Below are 19,072 nucleotides of genomic sequence, written 5' to 3' on the forward strand. Positions count from 1 at the left end.
TCCGGGATTTCTGCCGCAACTGAACAAACAATCTCTATGACATTTAAATTCTGCGGAACACGGTTTTCTTGTTCTTTTTTTTGCTGGCTTCATCGCAACGCATCTCCTGGAATGCTTCTTGCAAATGTTTATGTTTTTAAAGCCCCCAAAGCAAAATGGCACATACAAATAAAAAGTTCTTCTGTTAACAAAGCGGAGAGCAAGGTTATTAAGGCGAAAGTTTTCTCAGTGGCACCCATGGCTTTCTATTGAAAAACAAATGCATTTCCAATTAGACCGGTTGGTCGACAGACAAGCTCTGATGTACCCCACTGCGCGTGCAGGAAACCGTGCTTCCATTAGGTCAAAACGGTTACTTAAAAATCGCGAAAAAGGAACGGTTTTAAATGAGACATACACGCATCTATCATTACGAAGGAGTAGAATCGCATCTGTTTATCTCATAAACCACCTATATATTTATATTCAGATCGTTCATGGATGCGTTTACTTAGTTCGCCAGAAATAATTGCACGGATTCGTTCATCTCTTTGCAATTTCGGTGTTTGAAAGTTTGACGAATGATCGGGCGCACTTTAAACGAAGGTTGGGTGCAGTTTTAGCTTTCGCGCTTTTTTACACTTTCTTTATGAAGGGATAGTAGTTTTTGTAACTTTTATTGTGCCCTTTATGGGGTCAAAAAGCAAGGGGAAGAAGAAAAGGTGCCGTGTTCGACTCATCTTCCTGTCCTCTTCCTCTGTCGTCGTATAGAAGTTTTTGGATTCTGGTTGCGGCCTCGGCCATGCGGACGGCCCGAAGTTGCACTTCCGGGTCGGGGCTGAGCAAAGCGGTCTCCCATTGCTGCATATTCTTTCAGTAAACGAGTTGCTCTTAGCATTTGCTGCGCCCTTTGGTTTCTGTCTGGTGGGGTATGACCTTAACATGTGGTTAAGTCCGCCGGGCCCGCGCATGCCTTACAATCTCCAGTGTATATGTCGAGATAGCAGCGACTGAGTGCACCTTTGTTTCGCAACGTGTTCGTCTGTCACCACTGCCACGATAACGGGTCCCTTTGAGTAAGGCTGCGGTGCGCGACGGGATACTTTCGCCTTGCCGATCGGTAATGATCAATGATTTCTCTGAATTACACCATCTCTTCCTGATCTGTCGAGGTGAGAAGGGGGGGTTGTCGTCTCCGGTTTATTGAACCTCGGGCGGTGGCGTGAGACCTCTCACTTCCTGTCAGACCCTAGTGTGCTGGTGTCCACGTTGTTTGAATTTTAACGGCAGAGCTGTTTAAGCGGAGCGTCATCCGTCCTCCACACCAAAAAACGTTGCGGACCGATCACTTCGCCTCGCGTTGCCTAGCAACCCCTGGCGCTGCTGTGCATACCTTCTCGCTCGCTTCGCTATGGCCTAGGCATGGCTACATTTTGCAAATATTCTGGGGGCTGATTTCGATTCACTAACAAATATTTTTGCGCTGGTGTTGGTTATGGCCAAAGCAATGGCCACCTGCTCACCTCCCGTAGGATGCACTGTAGCGAGCAATGCGGCCGTCAATAGTTAGAGAATTATAGCAGAGCGGAGAACCGAGCCCAGTACCAAACTCCGCTTCAGCTGCGCATGCGCACAACCAGTTTTTCCGCCTCTCGCCACTCGCCTACCGGGTACAGTACCGGGAGTGGTCTCCGATCTGCTATAACTCTTTACTGTGACTGACGATGGAATATCGCTACCGTCATGGGTTGCACAATATTCGGCTGCATCAACGTAGACCGCGTTTTAAAGCAAAGCTTTTTACCTCTACCCCCCAAGGGTTCTTTCGCGACCGTTGGTGTCACCAGAAAACTCCAGCGAACAATAAAAGAATTTACTGGCACCGCCGGGAATCGAACCTGGAACTAATAGACTAACAAAGCGAGAGCACGTCATCTTACCTATTCAGCTACGAGACCACGCGAAGACGGGGAATACAGGTGGTGTACTCATCAAGCACATCTACGGGTTTACCCGCTGCGTTCTCGCTGAATGCCACGTGAAACTGTCACGCGACCACTCACGCCCATCTAGCGGCCCTGTGCGCAGCTTGCTCATATGCTAAGAGTTACAAAAATTAAAGCAAGCTCACACCAGTGCATAGCATCTCACTTCTAGTACGCCAATGTGCTAAAACCTGTGGCCTCCAGTGTTCACGTAAAAAATCACAGCTCCTTGCCGTCCGCACTCACGCCAAATCAAGTAATACATTCAAATACTCCTTGATGGCCAGGCCATCACTCCAAGCCCCAGCGTCAACATCCTGGGCCTACATCTCGAGGCTAACACCAAGAGTGACGTCGCCTTGCAGCGCCTAAAAAACAGCACACACATGATCAGGCGAGTTGCCACCAAGAAGCGAGGCCTAAAATAATCCGGTACCTTTCGATTAAGTGAAGCTTTTGTCCTCTCGAGAGTCGCTTACGTCAATTCCCTGTCTTCTTCTCGACAAGGAAGACTAAATAATAAGAAAGGTGGTCGAGCAGACCATTGGTCGTCTCATGAGTGCGTCCACATAGAGGCTGCTTAGAACGGGGCTCCACAACATGATGGAAGAGTTGATAGAAGGCCATCTTTCTAACCAGAAGGTCCGACTCAGAACTGCGGTGGGTAACCGCATGCTTCACCAGATTGGCTGGGCAGCCCAGAATGTCACTCCGCTTGACGTACTACCAGACTCTTGGCGACCAAAACTAAAGATGCTTCCTTTGCTTAGAAATATGAACCCCTCACATGACGAGGGTCACCGAAAAGCACGGGCTCAAGCGCTAAACACCACCCTCGGTGGGGTTCATGCAGTTATCTAACCAGACGCCTCCAAACATCGAGGGCAGCAATACGCCATCATCGTGGCTACCTACAGAACCAACCTCCTTGCGTGTACCTCGCTTAGGACCCAAGAAATGACTACAGCAGAAGAGGCAGCCATCACCTTGGCTCTCACTCAACCAGGGGTTTGGAGGGTAGTCACCGATTCCAAGCAAGCCTACTGGAATCACCAGTCGAGTTTTGTGTCCTGACCTGCACTGCGCGTGCTAAAAAACCACTCCCCAAACGGTTCCATACAGCTCATCTGGACACCCCTCACGCTTCAAAGGAGGGCAACAAATATGTCCACCCAACAAGCCTGCGCTTTTACCTGCCGTGCTATGGAGATGCACGAGGACAGTCACCCGCTTGTCACGTTCAGGGAGATCACCCAGCATTATCACCTTCTGAGACAGACCGTACCTTCGCCTTACCCTGACCTTTCCAGAGAACAACAAACTACCCTACGGCTCATACAATCCGGGCTCCTTCCCACAGTCTACGCGTCTTCACTTAATGTATCCGAATGGCTACGACGCTGAATGTAAATTTTACTCAGAAGTAGGAACACTCCATCCCGTGATCGGAGTGTGCGACTTTAGTCCTGAGCACCCTCCTCTCTTTCCGTCAACTACCCAACCAGAGCAATGGGAGATGCTCCTGCCCAGGCCCTCTCTACCTACACATATGTAGCGCAGAAGACGAGAGACACAGACAAGTAGACACACACGTGTCTACTGTCTACTTGTCTGTGTCTCTCGTCTTCTGCGCTACATATTTGCAAGTTATGAACCAACAAGCCCAAATTTCCACGCTACTGAAGTTTAATCCTCTCTACCTACCCAGCTTCAGCGGGTGGACAGAACACAGTGTGCGCGGAATGAATATGGGCCGACAGAATAAGGAATCACTCCCCAGGGCTGCACTCTGGGCCGTTCAGAAATCTGAACAAAAGTATTTCTTCCGCCTCCTCCCTCTTCTCTGCCGCAAATCTCGTCACCTCCGTCCGCGGCGCAGAGACGGAGAAATCAGATCGTCTAACACCGGGTTGGAGCTTACTTTAATTTTATAGAAAAAGTTTCCACTCTTGTGCTACACCAATACAACTCAACCAAACACCGTTCATGCATCATGCCTTGATTTAACCTTACCAAAAATATCTCTTTGAAGTAATAGTGTGGTTAAGTGCATTTCACTTCTCTCTGGTATTACTATTTGTAACGCGATGTGAGTGAATTTAAGTGACGTCGCATGGGTAATCGTTATGGGTGCCAGTTACAGCTTTGCTTTCCAACCACATTCACGGGGTGGATTGGCTCGATTTTTTTTAACTAATTGTTGAATGCTTTCTTTAGTGTGGCCATTATTAGATGCGACGCATCTCTTTGACTCGCCTTGTCCCTCCATCCATCCGTAGTCCGCACGCCTCTCCCCCATTCTCCTCCCCACGCCAGCTGCGCGGTAACGCCGCTCTCACCGCAGCGCCATCTTGCGTTAGCGCTCGCTCCCCTCGCCATGCCAGCTGTGCGTCAGCGCGCGTTAGCGCTCGGTTAACACATGCGCATGGGCTACTCTCTCTCATTCCCCTCACCGTTAACGCGCGGTACATATAAACGCGATAACTGCGCCGCTCCGCTAAGGCGCTCCACCGCCACCACTCCGATGACATCCGATGACCACCGATGATTTGAATGGAGACTAACAGGTCTGCTACAGCGATGGTGGGCGCAACCGTAACAAGCACCGCCCAGATGCGTCGCATCACCCCATGGTTTCCCCCCGCGGAAAGATGTGGTCAATTTTTTTTAATTATCAGGCCGAGGACCGTGATTCTGACCACGGTAGGAATGAGGTCGCTGCCCGCGTGGAGCACAATGTTCGGTGTAGCAGGGTCACGTTTGCGTCCTCTGCTAGTGGGTCTGTATAGCAGGAATTCAGATTTTTTGGGAGAACATTCGAGCCCTCAAGGGTGGACGTAATCGATTATTGGGTCTATTGCCCCCTGTAGCGTGTCTTGCACATGACCGTTGCTGCTGCCGGCAACCTAGAGGGTAACGTCCTTGTCGGAGAGGCTGGCATATGGAGTTGCTATCTCAATTAGCTTGTCTGCTGGTCCCATCATGGCCGCATTGAATAGAAACGGTGAAAGTACCGATCCTTGCGGCGTCCCTCGGCATCCGGTCTCAAATTGGCTCGATTCGATGTTTTCAATTACTAGGGTTGCCGTTCTGTCAGCGAGAAAATATCTAATGCAATTGCAATCTTTTTTTTTCGGTCGCCAGCCTCTCGAGGCTCTCCATGGTAATTTTTTTATGTGAAGCGTGCGATGTCAGATTGTACGGTGCATCCGCTTGCACCATCAAAAGTTATACTGAGCGGCATTTACAGCCGTACAGCACCGGTTCAAGCAAGGTTCTGAAAGTGGGAAAATAAGGCTTTTGCGGTAGCGCAGGGCTGGACAGTCGCTGCGTGTTGTATTCAGATTGGTGATCGAGTGTGAAATGTAACTTACCTGTAGTTATATTAGGGGCGCAGCGAGGAATAAAGGTTCGTTCTATCAGCATGCCTTTGTGAGACAAGTCACTACATCGGCGACAAGGCGGGTACTCACCCGACATGCCACGAAACGACAGAGAAATAAGTTCGTGTGAACGAAACAAGTCACACGACCAAGATAGCGTAGAATCTTCGAACGCACGCGGCTGGAAAAGTAGGAAGGGCAAGCTCTGCCTCGTTTAGTAAGGACGCCGCTACGCGCAAGCTGAGCCTCCCGTAGAACGGACGCTGCTGAACGAGCAAGTGGGCTCCCGGGCACGATAGCCAGCTACTCAAGACAGCCGGACGGGTGAGTACCGCATTCTTAAACAGCAGAACTGTTTAAGTGTTTAGTTTCGTCCTCGAGCGTTACCATAAGACTCAGCCCAGCCGAACGCACGTCAAGGTGCGCCTCGTGAGGAGCGCCCGGCATCGGCCTGCTCGACCTTCGAAACCACTCGGCCCAGCGTTCATGGCGTGATCTCTCGCCTGCTGTTCTCCTCGCCAGTTTATGTGCGTTCGCACCTGAAGTGGGGAGCCCAGAAGCCCAGTTCGCAAAGCCGGTTGTCGCTGGTTCTATAGCGCGTGCTAACGCTATCCACTTTGGTAATAGTGTGAAAGCCTGCGGACAAAACGATCCCGGCCTGCCAGTCATAAAGAACTTTCAGCCAAGTTCGGAAATTTATGTGAGGTGCAACAGCCGGGTCTCCGACAAACGGTGATGGACCGCGAGATGAGCAGTTTTTTAGAATAAACCTAGACCACCAGGAAAGCTTAGAATAACCAGCTGAACCTTAGCTCACGCTACGTATATCCTGGAATAGCCGAGCTAAGCCACTGTTAAATTTTTCGAATAAACTTGGTGCAGTGTGGGCTTTGTGTCTTAATTTCATTATGAACTCGGGAAGGACTTTCAGATTCCAGCGATTGACTCTGGCCGATATCGAAACGACAAGGGGAGTAAGCCCAGAGCAGCTGTGGAACAGAGAGAGCAACCGACATTCGAACGTGTGCCCTGATTCGGGTCCGCAATAAACTCAACGCCCGTTTCCGGAAGAGAGAGAAACATGCAGCTTTTTCCGATCCGATACAATGTAAAGTACACAATCTAAACAGTCAAACCCCAAATCTACGACAACGCTGAGCTAACCGAATGTGACGTTTTGGTTTGGTGCGTATCAGTTTGTGATAGGGTTATCTGAATATGCTGATTCGGTTCGATGGCGTTGATTTGGGCTCCCAATCGGTTAAGCGTGTAGCGTGATTAAATGTCCATCTGGGGGAACAGTATAGAATGCTTTCAACATCATCATCATTGCTCAATCCTACGACGCTAAACTGCATTCGCCTAGCACAACGGAAGCAGTTAAGCATGTAATGACATTGCATTGTTTATGAGGAGTGTGATTGATGTACCCTTTGTGGAAAATGTAATGTGTAAATTTGGCTTTCCAGTAGTGAGTTATGACGAAGCATTGTCATCAGTGACGCATGGGAAGCTTCGCTTTAAGAACACCGAAGTGGTCAATATGAAGCTGGGGGCCGCCCTGTACATAATGGCGTATATTCATTCAAATGGTAGTTTTGACACCTAATGCACTGAAATTAAAGGGACACTGAACTGATTCGTAAACAGTGCGGGATTACTAGCCCAAATTGTTGTCCGGAGTCCATAGGCCATTTTCGACCACTCTGAGTGCATTTACGCGAATTTATTTAGTAGAAATATGAATTCGAAAATTGTCCTCCGCCCTGCATCCTCGCCCATTTTCTGTGGCGTTTTCGTGTGACGTCAGGAGGAAATAACGTGGCTTGACTGCGCTACTGCACTGCTCGCCGATCTTCCGACAGAGTCTGTCGGCCCAGCGTTTAGTCCGCCGGGCGCCGACGGGTCGTCGCAATTCGTTCGCTCAGTTGAAATTAAGCCACGACACGTTTGTGAATGAAACAATGTGCCTTTCTTTACTTTGTTAGTTTGTACACTGTATGTAGCTCCAAGTTCAGTAGCTCCGCACAAGTGCTGCACAAGCGCACATGCGACGCTTCGCTGACTGGTACGCTAGTAGGAAATTCTAAGGCCACTTGAAGGCGGGAGGAGAGCCAGCGATGTCAATATAGGTACTAAGGAAATAACATCAACTGAAACTTTCACCGCACAGCGTAAAACTAGGGACCAGGAAGCACTTTTTTGCCCTGGGTGAACAAGCACAGCGGTCAGCAGCACCACCATACATTTGCGAACGCTTTTCCGTCTAAGAGATGCAATTGATAGACGTAAACTATTGTAGAAAGTTGGGGGACACTTACTGTATGAGCGCTAGACAACAAATAGTCACCTAAGCTGCTTAAAATGCTATGACTAAATAAAAGTGTAAACTGGTTATACATATATACCTTATATTATCAACGCCGGTAGCGCTGGCCCGTGGCCGAGTGTTCTGGAGCGCTAGTTATGTCATCTTGCTAGTCAGAACTTCGAACCCCCGACGGTAGATAGATTTTTTTTGTTTTCTATACTGGCAGCACCATGTTTTGGCCGTAACGTTCACTGTTCCACGAGCCAGTTCACTGAACGCGCGCAGACTGACTGGAGCGCTAGCCAGTCCTCGTTGGCCTGCTGTTGTTGCCATAAGCACCGACTGCTTGCGGACAGTGGGCCCAGGCCACATTCTTAGCCAAAACGGACTAGTAGGGCATCGGCTTTTGGGTGCTAAATATCTTGCCACTACCATTATTCCTTTTTGGGACTAACGGCAAGGGTTAATCCCTCTACACTTAGTCCCTTGACGGTTCAACTGTTGGTCCGCCATAAAGACTAACTGTTGGTCCCTCGCAGGTACACTGTTAGTCCCCCCTGCTAGTCCACTGGAGACCAATTGATGCTTTGAAGACTAAATGTTTATACCTGCAAATGCTACCCTCTGGATTAATCGTGCACACTTAACGACGCGGTGTTGGCTCGTGCAAATACTCCATGGGAATGACTGTCGTTCCTGTAGACGGGCAATTCAGAAAGCAGGAGTAAACATAAGAGGCCATAAACAGTATTTCTTGGTCACTTAAGATATTCACGACACAGAAAATGTCACTTTCAAGCTTTTATTGCAACACTGTGTAAGCAACATACACAACACAAGCCAGCCGTACTCCACTCGGAATGTCGGTGTCTCTATTTCAAAGGCCTGTTTGGCACACCTTGTCAAGGCAATATGCGCACAGTATGGGCTATTCCGGATATACATGGCTGCTGCCCTTGGCGCAAGCGCTCTCCACTTGCACGAGGTACTTGTCCATTGAGAGGGGACAACTATCCTCCGTTGCGTTGTCGGCAAGGGGCGCATGTCGTCACGCTCCTGCAGGAAAGAAATAGGGCAACCAAAGAACTGCTATTCGTGGTAGGATAACATTCGTGGTAGGCGCCAAACTAAGAAAAACACAGTTTCTAGCAGCCCTAACAACCATCCGTAAATATACTCCAAAAAGCAAAAAGATAGAAGCAAAATCAACGCTTTATGTAGTGCATCCAAACGTGGCCTGTGAAGTGCAATGAGACAAGACTACGGATTATTAAGACCCTGGCCACAGTCGTTAACATACGAAACTAAGGCATTGTTGTTTTTCCGACTCCAGCAGAAAAGACGCCCCTCAAACCAGAAGTACAACCTGGGGGCTTATGCTCCCTAACTCGACGCATTGAACCACTGCATTAGGGCACCAGAAAATATAAAGATTGCTCATTATTCGCATGCAGGTTCGCTATCATGCTCAGAGGCTTACGCAGCACGAAACAAGGGCCTCTTCGCTCTCTTTCACGAGACAGGTAAGCAAAGAGACGCTTCCTGTCAGCACCCGCTCTCAATCGGAATGGTCTGACTGCAATACAAAAATAAAAAACCAAGAAGAAATAATGATTGGAAGAGAACCTGCTTTCCTGCGCTTATGGTGCGAGTTTGTAGAAATAGTTCCTTATTGATTTCTGGCTGTGATGTCGCCGAATGCATTTTTATTTTCAAAATGTAATAAGAGCCAAATTTTCACAGTGTTTAACAAATTTTATATATCCGCATTTTTTATTGGGTGCATGTTTGCCGTTATGAGGACAAGGCAAATTTTCTAATACTCAGGCTCAATGTAGAGTTAGCGCAGAGCGATGACACAGCGTCTAACGTAATTGCCCCGTAATTTTTTCCCTACACTATCGTAATGTCTATTAAATTTGCTATCACTCCATGCCGCTTTTGAAGCTTATCAGCGGGCGCTGTTATTTTCGGCCATTCGCGTTTGCCGAGTCAGTTATAGCGCTGCATGGTATTCACTGAGAGTTGAACACGTATTTCGCATATTCTACTTGAAATTAGATAACACTCTATTCTGAAAAAAAAAAAACAACAACGCAACACCAGCCGTGAGGTATAGAAAGATGCTACAGTTCTGTAAGAGGGCTTTTATTACGCCAGTCAGACCACGCCTTCGAGGAAAACTTCACTTTGCCGTTCTGTTGTTGTCCGGCAGATTACAAGTTTGTATTGCGCAAAATATCGAGAAAAAACCGCATTCAGCCAATTTTCACCAGATTTTAACTGTTATTGTCTAGTTTTATTCTGGACGTGGTCGCAGTTACGAGGATACGATTATTTTTCCCTACTCAGCCCTTGCAGATCCGGTATTTTGCCAGATTGTTTCTAAGTTTTCTGCTTAAAATATCACGTTTTCATTAAACATTTAATCTGCCTGCGAGTAATTCTTGTACGTTAACAGCACCATGTTGTTATTTTAGTGTTAATATGTGTGCTTAAAAAGTTAGAGCCCTTCAAGAGTCTCGACCACGTGTTAACCAAGTTTTACTAGATTTCCGGCTATAACTTTATAAAACTGCAATTTCAAAAGAAAAAAGTTAGTGGTTAGGTTCCTCTTTGTAAGCTGGTCCTGGTGGGGCGGTTATTTATGTGGTTGGGCCACCCGTTTGAAGAAAAAAATTGCGTTTTACTGTTTAGGGTTAAGTAAAAAACTAGGTAAATATTCACCGAAACAAATAAAAATTAGGTCGTCGTCGGCAGTAACGTACAGCGTATAGGCTGTTGTTCGTTTTAACAAAAACTGACACTCTGACGCTAAGGTACAAGCTCACGAACTTCAAAAAAAAAATTGCACCATCTTCCCGAGGAGAACCATGGGGTGATGCGGAGCGAGTACTGCTGCTCGCTCAGGTACTGCTGCTCGACGTTGTCGTTTCGAAGCGGCTTCTCGTTGTCGTAGTTCAGGTTCCGCTGCCCGACGTTGACGAACCGCCGCTGCTTCACGTTGTCGTAGTTCAGCATCCACCGCTCGACGTTCACGAACCAACGCTGCTTCACGTGCTCGAAGTTCAGGTACTGCTGCTCGACGTTGTCGTTTCGAAGCGGCTTCTCGTTGTCGTAGTTCATGGTCTGCCGCTCGCTTCAAACATTTACGTTCAACGTCGCGTGCCCTTCGCTTCGCAGCTTTGCCTTGATTGGAACTAACGTTGCTGTGTGCGTTTGTGCTGATGCTAGTATGAGGTTGCGTCAGCCCACTCGCAGACGGGGCTGTTGCTTCCATCACACTGCATCTGAAGTCAACGGAGTCAAGCGGAGTCAACTGACGTCAACCGAAGCAAGCGCTGCACTGACTCGCGCAGCGCGCTACCGCTGCTTATATTCACACTTAAAGGAGAGGAGACTAGAGGAGGAGAGATGCGCAAGCGCCGAGCATGCGCGGTGTGAGTAGAAGCTCACGCACGCGAAGCTCACGCAGCTGGTAGAAAGAGAGACAGAGCGGAGAGAGTAACGCGCAGCTGTTGGATAGAGGGAAGGAGGAGAGTTGCGCATGCGCAGTGTGAGTGCGGACACCGACGACGCCGACACCGACGCAGGACAGGCCACCGCTATAAGATGCTCCGCATCTAAAAAAGGGCGAACGGGGAAAAGCCGCGACCGCCGCAGCTCACCTTTCACACGTCATTCCCTGGTGGTAGCCGAACAAGTAGAAGCAAGTCGGAGGGCCCCCGCCACGGGGAGCAACCGCAACGTTGCGGGAGCAAAGGGTGGTGTTAGTCTTTCCGTTGGTCCCATTCGCGTCGAGGGTCCAGCGTTTGGCCCCTTCATTTTGCACACGGCCCTAATCTTGGCGCGTTTGGTCTTTATGGGACTGAACGCCCTTCGCGAGGCGTAGATGCTGCAGTTCGTCTTACTTTCTCCCATTTTGGCTAAGAATACAGAATCAGCAGACCCTTCGCTGGTGCGAACAGGCTTTTAGATGCAAAGCATCTCTTAGACGACCCTCCGTCGTCCGTCGGCGTCCGGCGTCTGCACCTCCCCCCTCCTTCCCCCTCTCCACGCCAGCTGTGATAACGCCGCTCTCTTTCTCGCCGCTCGGCTCGGCTCGTCTCGTGCCGGGTCAGGAGGACACAGGCAACACTGTCGCGCAAGGAGCCCAAACCAGCTGTGATAACGCCTCTCTCCTCTTCGCCGCTGGGCTCGTCTCGTGCCGGCTCAGGAAGACACCGGCGACACTGTCGCTCCAGGAGCCATCTCATGGTCGGGTCTATGTCCCTCCCTTGTTGCGCCGTCCACACCCCCACTGCGCGTCTATCCTCCATTCTCCTCTCCTTTAGCTGTATAAAAGCAGGTGCGTGCGCTGCGCGGCATTCAGTCAGGGGAATGAAACTCCCCCGTTTTTCTGTCCCATGACTGCAGCGATCCTAAGGTTGGGGGGCTGTACTACATACGAGCATAAATGAACCTTATTGTTGTATTTTATATTTATTACCAGGTTACTTATTAATTACAGAGTTTTTAATATGCAAGTGAAGTCAAAATTTGCAGTTCGAGATTGGAAAAACACGAGCGCCACCCCGAGTTGAAAACGGGAACCGCTCCTTTCGACTTCGCACCACTGAAAAGGGGCGTTTCTTGTCGCGCCCACAGGTATGCTATGATCCATGGTGTTCGGAGGGCCGTTTTTACCACCGTAAAGTCCGTGTCATCGAAACAGACGCATGAATGGAACATACGCATCACAGATAGTGCTGTACTGAGTGGTGTCAAAATTCTTCACGCCAGGCCGCATAACATTCTTTTGGATCCCGCGGACGAAAGGTAAGATCTGCATGCTGCTCGTTTTGCTTTTGTACGCTTGCACGAGATATCAGATGCAGTTGTAGCAGTAGCTTTATAATTTAAGTGAGCGACACGTGCACTATTTGTTTATTACATTCTGATTGTCTTCTTTGACTCTCGAATTACACATGAAATGCGCGGCAGAGCATCTGGTAATTAATCCAATGTCTACATTAGCTACACACGTTTGCTTATACGTGCGTTATTGATTTAATGCGTTTCGATCGTGTGTTTTCATTTTAACGCAAGTGAATGCACGGTATGCAGGAAAATGTATGTAAGGCAACATATACAATAACTAATGGTACAGTGTAAGCCTACCCGCTCTCTTTTTATTAACTTTTGATTTCCTGCGTTGTTGTTAGTATAATATTATTATTATTGTGAATATTATATTTATTATCAGTATTATTGTTATCATTATTATTATCAGCCTATTTATGTCTACAGGTGGATTAAGGCATCTCCCTACGCTTATGGCTCAAATGGTGGGTCCGTAGGTTCATATCGTGTTGTTAGCACTATGTTAACTATATAGTGACTACATAAATTATTTTATTGCGTTTCAATTGTGTGTTCTGCATTTCTCTTCACGTGAATCAACGGAATTAGCAGAATGAATTTGTAGCAATAAATATACAAACTAAGCAATTGCTCTATATGTTTATAATACAATCGTAACTATAATTCCGCGACTTATAATTATACTTTACGCTTCCGCTCTATGCATCGAGTTTCAGTTTTAAGTACAAGAACGATATATTCACAAAAACGCAGTTAGAGCTATAAGCCGATAAATAATTCGACAATGCAGGCTTAACCTTTGCTGGTAATTTATTAGAGGTTCTTAAATAAGGTTTTTATAACCGGTTTACTGCGGGGCCCGAGAAATACATGAGGAATACATAGTGCGCGAAAGTATATATGCATGAATAATTGCTTAGCGATTGTGGTGTGGGATGGCTGCTTTTGTCTGCAGAAATGTATTTTCGATTAGGAGGAAAGGTGGGTCGTTGCCACCGAACATTACGATCACACAAATAGAAAAACGTATCCGCGTCCCTTAATATTATTAGCTGATTTTAATTTAAAATTTGCCTTTATGATTGCTGTTCTCACAGTCGTCTTTGTAGCCAAAATCAAGTTCAGAAAGAAAGATTCTAAATATATCAGATCATGTTTATTTCGAATACAGATGCGAGTTTTAACTCAAAACTATGTGCGCCTGAAAGCAGCATTAAAGCTAGTATTCATTCTAACCCAAATATACAAACATGCTTGTTGATGTTCCAGATCTCGCGTTTGGCTCCAGTGTGGGAGAAGGCAGGACATGGCTCATTTACCACCTCGACAGATCTACAGCAGCTACCGGCTGTGTCCTGTCCATTTCACCAGCAGAGACTACGCGGAACTTGGACAGTCAAAGCACTGGACAGATATGCACTGACTGGATACCTAGTTTAGCATACGGCCATGTGCCATACACTTTTTTTTGCGACTAAAAGCGCAAAATCTCCAAGTTGTGTTTTTACTGTATGAATGGTACCTTTAGGCAATAAAAATTAAATAACTGTACTCTTTATTCTTGTCTAGATTGTGTGTAGTAATAAACCAAAACAACGCCGTACTTATAATGAGTGGTGCTAAAAGAAGTGGACGCGCAAATCTTCATCAATCAGGACAAAACAATTGCTCTTTTGATAATGTGGTGGGTTGCGCAACAGGAACAAGGTGGTGCGCTGGCCATCTGAATATATTCCACTAGCTCAATTTACTTTGCATGTGCGTCCCAAATGAATTTGGCGCTAAATTGCCCCCCCCCCCTCCCCGCTTGGCTTTTCAGTCCTCATTAAGATGGCGCCTCCCAGTGCATGTCTGCAACGCGCCGCCATGTTTGAGTACCGCCACCAAACACCAGGTGTTTGCCCGGCGCTGCGAGCGAATATCGCGTCCCATGCAAGGTATAGGAAGTTTCACTTCCCTGGTTCAGTCTGCTCTGAGACACCGCCTACACCGGGAACCTACACGGAACCCCCATGCTTTGCATCACCACATAGTTCCCTTCGGGGAGATGGTGTAATTTTTTTACGATACAGACATGAATGCGGCAAGCTCCAAATATGGGGGAAAAGCGCATGGCATTTGAGCGTAGCGTCTGCGGTGACGCGGAGGGCGTTCATTCATTGCGTAGGCCTCGGTAAGTGGTTGCCACAGAGTTTCTTACAGTATACACTAGACGGGAATCTGGTGCTAGCGTCTACGCGGCTTACATCAAGGCCATCTGTGTAGTCATGGACCGCCATTAGATCATGCGCTCGCCTTAGTTTCATCATTACCTTGGATTAAAACGCTTTAGTGGCCGCATTCGAACACAGTGCCACAAAAAATGCAAAAGAATGGTGTGTTATTATATAAATGGAAACTAAAACAGGCTGTTTTAAAGCTCAGGAAAAAAGGAAGTAAAGCGCATTTTTGCAGGAACGGTTGTTCCTGGTATTAACAATCCCAAAATTTTGGGGTGAAACTTATTAAAGACTCTTATTTTATTAATTTTAGCATTGTTGTAGATAATAAGTTGTTTGAACAGTTTGGAAAGCTTTTTGAGCGTGCCTATGAAAACGACGACTTCGTGGTGAACCGGTGCACCGATTGCCAGCTACAGTTTAAAAAATCTTGTTACTGAGCGAGTTGGTTCGTACTTGAAGAAAAAAACTCCCAAGCATTTCCCCGAGGGTGAACATGGTTAAGTGCGAATGCACGGGGTGATGCTATGAGGGGGAGTAAAGTTAAAATCCGTTGGCATTCGCCCGTGAGCGCGCGCGAGCCGACCCACGGAGGTCTGGCAGTTTATCGCTGCATATATAGGGGGGTACGCCGCGCCGAGCGCGCCGAGCCAGGTGGCTGAGAGAGGAGGCGAGCGCAAGGGGAGAGGGACAGCGGCCCACGGCAGCTGCAGCCGAGTGAGGGGGAGAGGAGAGAGTGTGACGTCACGGTGGAGAGAGAGGCGCGCGGCAGCTGCTGGGGAGAGGAGGCGCGCTGTGACGTCATACCATGACGTCACGGCGCGAGGAGCGGTGCGGGGAGCGGCGCGCACCCGCGCAGCCACGGCGAGGAGGCGGAGCGAGCGCGGTCACGTGGTGAAGTGACGTCACCGCGCCGTTGCTACCGACGCTCCTCTCCGCTCCACGCCGTTGCTAGGGAGAGGAGGACTGCGGACGCCGCCGCCGCCACCGCCGCCGCCGCCGGCGGTGGAAGGTTTGGGGTCGCTTATAAAGTGCATTCGCACTTAAAGGAAAAGGTGGCCTTAAAAAGTCGCGGACGAAGAGAACATAAGACAGATACAGACGCCCGTATCTGTCGTATCTTGTCTTCGTCTCTTCGTCGAAGTAGGTTTGTTTCTTTTGTTCGTCACGTACAACTTTCGCGGCGGCATTTTACCCGCTCAGTTATACGTCCTTCGACTGCGGCATGACCAACGTCATGATCACGCATGGCCTGCGGCCTGCCTTTTCACCGAACACGGCTACCACAGAACAAGGAGGATTTCGGCTGCCTCGTAGCTCGTAGACGTGTTAATGCATAGTCAAGAAAGCAAATCTCAAAAACCGCTTAAGAATCCAGCTGCCATTCCAAGCCGAAGCCAAAAATGGGGGTCTTCCCATAACCCCCCACGATGACATGGCTTCTCAGATCCAGTTTCCTGTCTAGTATACTTACTAAGGAACTCTATGGTGATTGCTACGATTCCAAGCCATCCTGGGAGGCTTATTTTAGGCCTTCTACATCCGACAACAAGGCAGAAGCGCGTTATGGCGATTATTGAGATATCGAAAATTCCCATCCACCGATAACGTCGGATGTCAAGCATGTTTTACAGAACCGAAACCGAAACTTGTTTGAATGCTAATCTTGGACATCGTCCTATCACAGTGCACCTCCTCCCGACGTTCAGCCTTTAGTGGGTGCGGTTGCCGCAGACCGCGCATGATAGTTTTTCTTCTTTAGGGCTTTATAAAAGAATTACCGACTTATCAACTGGATAAATGATGAAAAGTGTGTTAATTTGGGCCAGGCTACTAAGTGCAAGTAAAATCGGGAGCTAGACAAATTCACTTCAGTGTCCCTTTATATTTACGTCATATTTTATTTCATAAAGAGTACGTTCTGACACCCCACCCCCACACACAATAAATATATCTATGTATGTATGTATGCATATATATATATATATATATATATATATATATATATATATATATATATATATATATATATATATATATATATATATATATATATATATGTGTGTATGGTTTGGAAATGAGGAGGGGCTCGTTAGGAAATAAAGAAATGCCGGCAGTCCACAACGCCAAAGAAGGCATCGGGGAATGGTTGACTTAGACTATTTTTTACCGTTAGTGACGTTACATAATTATTTTTTATTATTATTAATTACGTGAGAAAGAAAGAAAAAGACGCGCCCAGAGTGAGGACCGAACCCACGCCTTTCGATTAGATCTCGAACGCCTTACCAATTCGGCTATCTGGGCGACTGTGTTCTCCTTCACTTTCTGGGGCATTTATATTTACTACAACTGTATCTGACGCTTGAGGGTGGTAGCCAGCGCCAGTCAGACTTCACGGGGAGAAGGGGACCTTCTTTTCAACCCCCGGGCCGTGCCGTTAACGTCTACAGCCTGTCAAAAGCGGGTAACTGGCGGGAAACCCTCTTATGCTACCTAGGCATCAAGGCTGCGAGAACCGAGGCCCTCACTAAGCTTTCATACGATAATAGGGTTTGGAAATGAGGGGCTCGTTAGGAAATACAGAAAGAAATGCAGGCAGTCTACAACGCCAAAGAAGGCATAGGGGAATCGTAGACTTAGACTATTTTTTTACCGTTAGTGACGTTACATCATTATTTTTCATTATTATTAATTATGTGCGAAAGAAAGAAAAACACACGCCCAGAGTGGAGACCGAACCACGGCTTTCGATTACATCTCGAATGCCTTACCAATTTGGCAGCCTTGATGCCAAGGTAGCATAAGAGGGTTTCCCGCCAGTTACCCGCTTATGACAGGCTGTAGACGTTAACGCCACGCCCCGCGGGTTGAAAAGAAGGTTCCCTTCTCCCCGTGAAGTCTGACTGGCGCTGGCTACCACCCTCAAGCGTCAGATACTGTTGTAGTAAATATAAATACCCCAGAAAGTGAAGGAGAACACAGTCGCCCGGATAGCCGAATTGGTAAGGCATTCGACTTCTAATCGAAAAGCGTGGGTTTGGTCCCCACTCTGGGCGCGTGTTTTTCTTTCTTTATCACGTAATTAATAATAATGAAAATTAATACTGTAACGTCACTAACGGTAAAAAAATAGTCTAAGTCAACCATTCCCCTATTCCTTCTTTGGCGTTGTAGACTTCCGGCATTTCTTTCTGTATATATATATATATATATATATATATATATATATATATATATATATATATATATATATATATATAAAGGGTTGGCAGTCAAGAAAACCTCGGAAAGCAAAGGGGAGGTAATGGTGGGTCATAGAAAGAGATGAAGAATTTTTGAGTCGAAAAGAAAGTGGTGAAAAAATGCCCGCCGGGTGGGATCCGAACCCACGACCTCCAGAATACCAGTCTGGTGCGATAATCACTACGCTACCGGCGGGGCTGTTTCCCCAGCACTTTCTCGGGTATTTATGTTAAGGTATTTTTATATATATATACATATTTATATACATATATACCTATATATATATATATATATATATATATATATATATATATATATATATATATATATATATATATATATATATATATATATGAGTGTGTGTGTGTGTGTGTGTGTGTAGCGAATCAGAATAGGAAATGAGGGGCTCGTAGAAATAACACAGAAGTAAGGGTTGGCAGTCAAGAAAACCTCGGAAAGCAAAGGGGAGGTTGTGGAAGGTCATTGAAACAGATAAACAATTTGGAAAGAAAGAAAGAAAGTGGAGAAAAAATGCCCGCCAGGTGGGATCCGAACCCACGACCTCCAGAATACCGGTCTGGTGCGATAACCACAACGCTACCGGCGGGGCGATTTTCCCCCCCGCTTTCTGGGGTATTTATGTCAACGTAATTTTTTCCTGTGCTTTCGGGTGGTAGCCAGCGCCACTCTGACTACTCGGGGTGAAGGGGACCTTCTTTTTAATCCCCGCGCCGTGACTCGAGTGTCTACGACAGGTCGAGAGTGGTCAACCAGCGTTGAACCCTCTTAAACTCCCTATGTCACCAAGACTGCCAGAACAGAGGCCCTCGCTATGCATGTAGCGAATCAGAGTAGGAAATGAGGGGCCCGTAGAAATAACACAGAAGGGTTGGCAGTAAACAAAATCTCGGAAAGCAAAGGGGAGGTTTTGGCAGGTCATTGAAACAGATAAAGAATTTGGAAAGAAAGAAAGAAAGTGGAGAAAAAATGCCCACCAGGTGGGATCCGAACCCACGACCTCCAGAACACCGATCTGGTGCGATAACCACTACGCTACCGGCGGGGCATTTTCCCCACCGCTTTCTG

The 19,072-nt window shown here is 47.4% G+C and overlaps 1 non-coding gene across 1 annotated transcript; it reads left to right on the forward strand.

Annotated features, from left to right (window-relative positions):
- The first annotated feature begins 17,727 nt into the window (after positions 1 to 17,727).
- On the forward strand, positions 17,728 to 17,799 carry Trnar-ucu (transfer RNA arginine (anticodon UCU)). The gene has a single exon. It is a non-coding gene; the product is annotated as a tRNA-Arg (tRNA).
- The last annotated feature ends 1,273 nt before the right edge of the window (positions 17,800 to 19,072 follow it).

The sequence above is a fragment of the Haemaphysalis longicornis genome, unplaced genomic scaffold, assembly GCF_048455015.1.
Source record: "Haemaphysalis longicornis isolate Haplotype H1 unplaced genomic scaffold, Haemaphysalis longicornis Haplotype H1 scaffold_220, whole genome shotgun sequence".
NCBI lineage: Eukaryota > Metazoa > Arthropoda > Arachnida > Ixodida > Ixodidae > Haemaphysalis > Haemaphysalis longicornis.